Source organism: Salvelinus alpinus, chromosome 11 (genome assembly GCF_045679555.1).
Source record: "Salvelinus alpinus chromosome 11, SLU_Salpinus.1, whole genome shotgun sequence".
NCBI lineage: Eukaryota > Metazoa > Chordata > Actinopteri > Salmoniformes > Salmonidae > Salvelinus > Salvelinus alpinus.
In genome coordinates, this window is record NC_092096.1 from 70,795,524 (window position 1) to 70,803,468 (window position 7,945).

The 7,945-nt window shown below is 50.6% G+C and overlaps 1 protein-coding gene across 2 annotated transcripts in view; it reads right to left on the reverse strand.

Annotated features, from left to right (window-relative positions):
- Positions 1-7,945, reverse strand: part of LOC139534737 (protein phosphatase 1 regulatory subunit 14B-like) — a 41,192-nt gene that overhangs the window by 32,167 nt on the left and 1,080 nt on the right. The gene's annotated exons all lie outside the window — the stretch shown is intronic.

Below are 7,945 nucleotides of genomic sequence, written 5' to 3' on the forward strand. Positions count from 1 at the left end.
CCCTCTCCTTCATGTATCCATCCCTCTCTCCTTCATGTATCCATCCCTCTCCTTCATGTATCCATCCCTCTCTCCTTCATGTATCTATCCCTCTCCTTCATGTATCCATCCCTCTCCTTCATGTATCCATCCCTCTCTCCTTCATGTATCCATCCCTCTCCTTCATGTATCCATCCCTCTCCTTCATGTATCCATCCCTCTCTCCTTCATGTATCTATCCCTCTCTCCTTCATGTATCCATCCCTCTCCTTCATGTATCCATCCCTCTCTCCTTCATGTATCCATCCCTCTCTCCTTCATGTATCTATCCCTCTCCTTCATGTATCCATCCCTCTCCTTCATGTATCCATCCCTCTCCTTCATGTATCCATCCCTCTCCTTCATGTATCCATCCCTCTCCTTCATGTATCCATCCCTCTCTCCTTCATGTATCTATCCCTCTCTCCTTCATGTATCCATCCCTCTCCTTCATGTATCCATCCCTCTCCTTCATGTATCCATCCCTCTCCTTCATGTATCCATCCCTCTCCTTCATGTATCCATCCCTCTCTCCTTCATGTATCTATCCCTCTCTCCTTCATGTATCCATCCCTCTCTCCTTCATGTATCCATCCCTCTCCTTCATGTATCCATCCCCCTCCTTCATGTATCCATCCCTCTCTCCTTCATGTATCCATCCCCCTCTCCTTCATGCATCCATCCCTCTCCTTCATGTATCCATCCCTCTCTCCTTCATGTATCCATCCCTCTCTCCTTCATGTATCCATCCCTCTCTCCTTCATGTATCCATCCCTCTCTCCTTCATGTATCCATCCCCCTCTCCTTCATGTATCCATCCCTCTCCTTCATGTATCCATCCCTCTCTCCTTCATGTATCCATCCCTCTCTCCTTCATGTATCCATCCCTCTCTCCTTCATGTATCCATCCCTCTCTCCTTCATGTATCCATCTCTCTCCTTCATGTATCCATCCCCCTCCTTCATGTATCCATCCCTCTCCTTCATGTATCCATCCCTCTCCTTCATGTATCCATCCCCCTCCTTAATGTATCCATCCCTCTCTCCTTCATGGATCCATCCCCTCTCCTTCATGTATCCATCCCTCTCCTTCATGTATCCATCCCTCTCCTTCATGTATCCATCCCTCTCCTTCATGTATCCATCCCTCTCTCCTTCATGTATCCATCCCTCTCCTTCATGTATCCATCCCTCTCCTTCATGTATCCATCCCTCTCTCCTTCATGTATCTACCCCCCTCTCCTTCATGTATCCATCCCCCTCCTTCATGTATCCATCCCTCTCCTTCATGTATCCATCCCTCTCCTTCATGTATCCATCCCTCTCTCCTTCATGTATCTATCCCTCTCTCCTTCATGTATCCATCCCTCTCCTTCATGTATCCATCCCTCTCTCCTTCATGTATCCATCCCTCTCCTTCATGTATCCATCCCTCTCCTTCATGTATCCATCCCTCTCTCCTTCATGTATCTATCCCTCTCTCCTTCATGTATCCATCCCTCTCCTTCATGTATCCATCCCTCTCCTTCATGTATCCATCCCTCTCTCCTTCATGTATCCATCCCTCTCTCCTTCATGTATCCATCCCTCTCTCCTCCATGTATCCATCCCTCTCTCCTTCATGTATCCATCCCTCTCTCCTTCATGTATCCATCCCTCTCTCCTTCATGTATCCATCCCTCTCTCCTTCATGTATCCATCCCTCTCTCCTCCATGTATCCATCCCTCTCTCCTTCATGTATCCATCCCCTACTCCTTCATGTATCCTTCCCTCTCCATCATGTATCCATCCCCCTCTCCTTCATGTATCCATCCCTCTCTCCTTCATGTATCCATCCCTCTCCTTCATGTATCCATCCCTCTCTCCTTCATGTATCCATCCCTCTCCTTCATGTATCCATCCCTCTCCTTCATGTATCCATCCCTCTCCTTCATGTATCCATACCTCTCCTTCATGTATCCTTCCCTCTCTCCTTCATGTATCCATCCCTCTCCTTCATGTATCCATCCCTCTCTCCTTCATGTATCCATCCTCCTCTCCTTCATGTATCCATCCCTCTCTCCTTCATGTATCCATCCCTCTCTCCTTCATGTATCCATCCCCCTCTCCTTCATGTATCCATCCCTCTCCTTCATGTATCCTTCCCTCTCCTTCATGTATCCATCCCTCTCTCCTTCATGTATCCATCCCTCTCCTTCATGTATCCATCCCTCTCCTTCATGTATCCATACCTCTCCTTCATGTATCCTTCCCTCTCTCCTTCATGTATCCATCCCTCTCCTTCATGTATCCATCCCTCTCTCCTTCATGTATCCATCCTCCTCTCCTTCATGTATCCATCCCTCTCTCCTTCATGTATCCATCCCTCTCTCCTTCATGTATCCATCCCCCTCTCCTTCATGTATCCATCCCTCTCCTTCATGTATCCTTCCCTCTCCTTCATGTATCCATCCCTCTCTCCTTCATGTATCCTTCCCTCTCCTTCATGTATCCATCCCTCTCCATCATGTATTCATCCCTCTCTCCTTCATGTATCCATCCCTCTCCCTTATGTATCCATCCCTCTCTCCTTCATGTATCCATCCTCCTCTCCTTCATGTATCCATCCCTCTCTCCTTCATGTATCCATCCCTCTCTCCTTCATGTATCCATCCCCCTCTCCTTCATGTATCCATCCCTCTCTCCTTCATGTATCCATCCTCCTCTCCTTCATGTATCCATCCCTCTCTCCTTCATGTATCCATCCCTCTCCTTCATGTATCCATCCTCCTCTCCTTCATGTATCCATCCCTCTCCTTCATGTATCCATCCTCCTCTCCTTTATGTATCCATCCTCCTCTCCTTCATGTATCCATCCCTCTCTCCTTCATGTATCCTTCCCTCTCCTTCATGTATCCATCCCTCTCCTTCATGTATTCATCCCTCTCTCCTTCATGTATCCATCCCTCTCCTTCATGTATCCATCCCTCTCTCCTTCATGTATCCATCCCTCTCTCCTTCATGTATCCATCCTCCTCTCCTTCATGTATCCATCCCTCTCTCCTTCATGTATCCATCCCCCTCTCCTTCATGTATCCATCCTCCTCTCCTTCATGTATCCATCCCCCTCTCCTTCATGTATCCATCCCTCTCTCCTTCATGTATCCATCCCTCTCCTTCATGTATCCATCCCTCTCTCCTTCATGTATTCATCCCTCTCTCCTTCATGTATCCATCCCTCTCCTTCATGTATCCATCCCTCTCCTTCATGTATCCATCCCTCTCCTTCATGTATTCATCCCTCTCTCCTTCATGTATCCATCCCTCTCCTTCATGTATCCATCCCTCTCCTTCATGTATCCATCCCTCTCTCCTTCATGTATCCATCCCTCTCTCCTTCATGTATCCATCCCTCTCTCCTTCATGTATCCATCCCTCTCCTTCATGTATCCATCCCCCTCTCCTTCATGTATCCATCCCCCTCTCCTTCATGTATCCATCCCTCTCCTTCATGTATCCATCCCTCTCTCCTTCATGTATCCATCCCTCTCCTTCATGTATCCATCCCCCTCTCCTTCATGTATCCATCCCTCTCTCCTTCATGTATCCATCCCCCTCTCCTTCATGTATCCATCCCTCTCTCCTTCATGTATCCATCCCCCTCTCCTTCATGTATCCATCCCTCTCTCCTTCATGTATCCATCCCTCTCCTTCATGTATCCATCCCTCTCTCCTTCATGTATCCATCCCTCTCTCCTTCATGTATCCATCCCTCTCTCCTTCATGTATCCATCCCTCTCCTTCATGTATCCATCCCTCTCTCCTTCATGTATCCATCCCTCTCCTTCATGTATCCTTCCCTCTCCTTCATGTATCCATCCCTCTCCTTCATGTATCCATCCCGCTCTCCTTCATGTATCCATCCCGCTCTCCTTCATGTATCCATCCCTCTCCTTCATGTATCCTTCCCTCTCCTTCATGTATCCATCCCTCTCTCCTTCATGTATCCATCCCTCTCCTTCATGTATCCATCCCCCTCTCCTTCATTCATCCATTCCTCTCTCCTTCCCTTCCTCTCTTTCTCTGAATGGCAGCTGTAAGTCCCTGCTATGAATAGAATGTGGGTCATAGCCAGCTCAGAATCACCCCCCCCCCCACACACACAGACAAACACAAACACACACACACACACACACACACACACACACACACACACACACACACACACACACACACAGCTCAGAACCCAACTGTATCTCTAAACTAAAGCATCCCAGGGTTCATGTGATGCAACAGAAATGTGTTTGGTTTATTCCTCGTCATTGATTGATTACTGTAAATGACTGATTCATTTTAACACGACTTCCATTGATTAGAAGCTTCCCTTCCCTCTACAAATCAAATTAAACTTTATTATTCACATGCGCCGAATACAACAGGTGTGTAGACCTTACCGTGAAATGCTAACTTACAAACCCTTAACAAACAGTGCAAATCAAGATAAGAAAATATTTACCAAATAAACTAAAGTAAAAAATGATAAAAAGTAAAACACATTAAAATAACAATAACAAGTCTATATACAGGGGGTACCGGTACCGAGTCAGTGTGTGGGGGTATATACAGAGGGTACCGGTACCGAATCAATGTGTGGGGGTATATACTGGGGGTACCGGTACCGAGTCAGTGTGTGGGGGTATATACAGGGGGTACCGGTACAGAATCAATGTGTGGGGGTATATACAGGGGGTACCGGTACCGAGTCAGTGTGTGGGGGTATATACAGGGGGTACCGGTACCGAGTCAGTGTGTGGGGGTATATACAGGGGGCACCGGTACCGAGTCAGTGGGTGGGGGTATATACAGGGGGCACCGGTACCGAGTCAGTGGGTGGGGGTATATACAGGGGGCACCGGTACCAAGTCAGTGTGTGGGGGTATATACAGGGGGCACCGGTACCGAGTCAGTGTGTGGGGGTATATACAGGGGGCACCGGTACCGAGTCAGTGTGTGGGGGTATATACAGGGGGCACCGGTACCGAGTCAGTGGGTGGGGGTATATACAGGGGGCACCGGTACCGAGTCAGTGGGTGGGGGTATATACAGGGGGCACCGGTACCAAGTCAGTGTGTGGGGGTATATACAGGGGGCACCGGTACCGAGTCAGTGTGTGGGGGTATATACAGGGGGCACCGGTACCGAGTCAGTGTGTGGGGGTATATACAGGGGGTACCGGTACCGAGTCAGTGTGTGGGGGTATATACAGGGGGTACCGGTACCGAGTCAGTGTGTGGGGGTATATACAGGGGGTACCGGTACCGAGTCAGTGTGTGGGGGTATATACAGGGGGTACCAGTACAGAGTCAATGTGGAGGCTATATACAGGGGGTACCGGTACCAAGTCAGTGTGTGGGGGTATATACAGGGGGTACCGGTACCGAGTCAGTGTGTGGGGGTATATACAGGGGGCACCGGTACCGAGTCAGTGTGTGGGGGTATATACAGGGGGTACCGGTACCGAGTCAGTGTGTGGGGGTATATACAGGGGGTACCGGTACCGAATCAATGTGTGGGGGTATATACAGGGGGTACCGGTACCGAGTCAGTGTGTGGGGGTATATACAGGGGGTACCGGTACCGAATCAATGTGTGGGGGTATATACAGGGGGTACCGGTACCGAGTCAGTGTGTGGGGGTATATACAGGGGGTACCGGTACCGAGTCAGTGTGTGGGGGTATATACAGGGGGCACCGGTACCGAGTCAGTGGGTGGGGGTATATACAGGGGGCACCGGTACCGAGTCAGTGGGTGGGGGTATATACAGGGGGCACCGGTACCAAGTCAGTGTGTGGGGGTATATACAGGGGGTACCGGTACCGAGTCAGTGTGTGGGGGTATATACAGGGGGCACCGGTACCGAGTCAGTGTGTGGGGGTATATACAGGGGGTACCGGTACCGAGTCAGTGTGTGGGGGTATATACAGGGGGTACCGGTACCGAGTCAGTGTGTGGGGGTATATACAGGGGGTACCGGTACCGAGTCAGTGTGTGGGGGTATATACAGGGGGTACCAGTACAGAGTCAATGTGGAGGCTATATACAGGGGGTACCGGTACCAAGTCAGTGTGTGGGGGTATATACAGGGGGTACCGGTACCGAGTCAGTGTGTGGGGGTATATACAGGGGGCACCGGTACCGAGTCAGTGGGTGGGGGTATATACAGGGGGCACCGGTACCGAGTCAGTGGGTGGGGGTATATACAGGGGGCACCGGTACCAAGTCAGTGTGTGGGGGTATATACAGGGGGCACCGGTACCGAGTCAGTGTGTGGGGGTATATACAGGGGGCACCGGTACCGAGTCAGTGTGTGGGGGTATATACAGGGGGTACCGGTACCGAGTCAGTGTGTGGGGGTATATACAGGGGGTACCGGTACCGAGTCAGTGTGTGGGGGTATATACAGGGGGTACCGGTACCGAGTCAGTGTGTGGGGGTATATACAGGGGGTACCAGTACAGAGTCAATGTGGAGGCTATATACAGGGGGTACCGGTACCAAGTCAGTGTGTGGGGGTATATACAGGGGGTACCGGTACCGAGTCAGTGTGTAGGGGTATATACAGGGGGTACCGGTACTGAGTCAGTGTGTGGGGGTATATACAGGGGGCACCGGTACCGAGTCAGTGTGTGGGGGTATATACAGGGGGTACCGGTACCGAGTCAGTGTGTGGGGGTATATACAGGGGGTACCGGTACCGAATCAATGTGTGGGGGTATATACAGGGGGTACCGGTACCGAGTCAGTGTGTGGGGGTATATACAGGGGGTACCGGTACCGAATCAATGTGTGGGGGTATATACAGGGGGTACCGGTACCGAGTCAGTGTGTGGGGGTATATACAGGGGGTACCGGTACCGAGTCAGTGTGTGGGGGTATATACAGGGGGCACCGGTACCGAGTCAGTGGGTGGGGGTATATACAGGGGGCACCGGTACCGAGTCAGTGGGTGGGGGTATATACAGGGGGCACCGGTACCAAGTCAGTGTGTGGGGGTATATACAGGGGGTACCGGTACCGAGTCAGTGTGTGGGGGTATATACAGGGGGCACCGGTACCGAGTCAGTGTGTGGGGGTATATACAGGGGGTACCGGTACCGAGTCAGTGTGTGGGGGTATATACAGGGGGTACCGGTACCGAGTCAATGTGTGGGGGTATATACAGGGGGTACCGGTACCGAGTCAGTGTGTGGGGGTATATACAGGGGGTACCAGTACAGAGTCAATGTGGAGGCTATATACAGGGGGTACCGGTACCAAGTCAGTGTGTGGGGGTATATACAGGGGGTACCGGTACCGAGTCAGTGTGTGGGGGTATATACAGGGGGTACCGGTACTGAGTCAGTGTGTGGGGGTATATACAGGGGGCACCGGTACCGAGTCAGTGTGTGGGGGTATATACAGGGGGTACCGGTACCGAGTCAGTGTGTGGGGGTATATACAGGGGGCACCGGTACCGAGTCAGTGTGTGGGGGTATATACAGGGGGTACCGGTACCGAGTCAATGTGTGGGGGTATATAAATAGCATACTATTTGACTATAGCATACTATTTAGGCTATTCCTAATGGGATATATAGTTGTTGAGTTAGGCTACAAGTTACAGGTTACAGGCTACAACTTACAGGTTACAGGCTACAGGTTGCAGGCTACAGGCTACAGGCCACAGGCTACAGGCCACAGGCTACAGGTTACAAGTTGCAGGCTACAGGTTACAGGCTACAAGTTGCAGGCTACAGGTCACAGGTTACAGGCTACAGGTCACAGGTCACATGCCTAATAGAAATGTCATGTCATGCTATGATGACACTGTGATGTTTAGTCTTAGGATATTCCTGATTACACCCATGTTGTTCTCCTTTCACATGAAATACCAGATAAACTGATTATT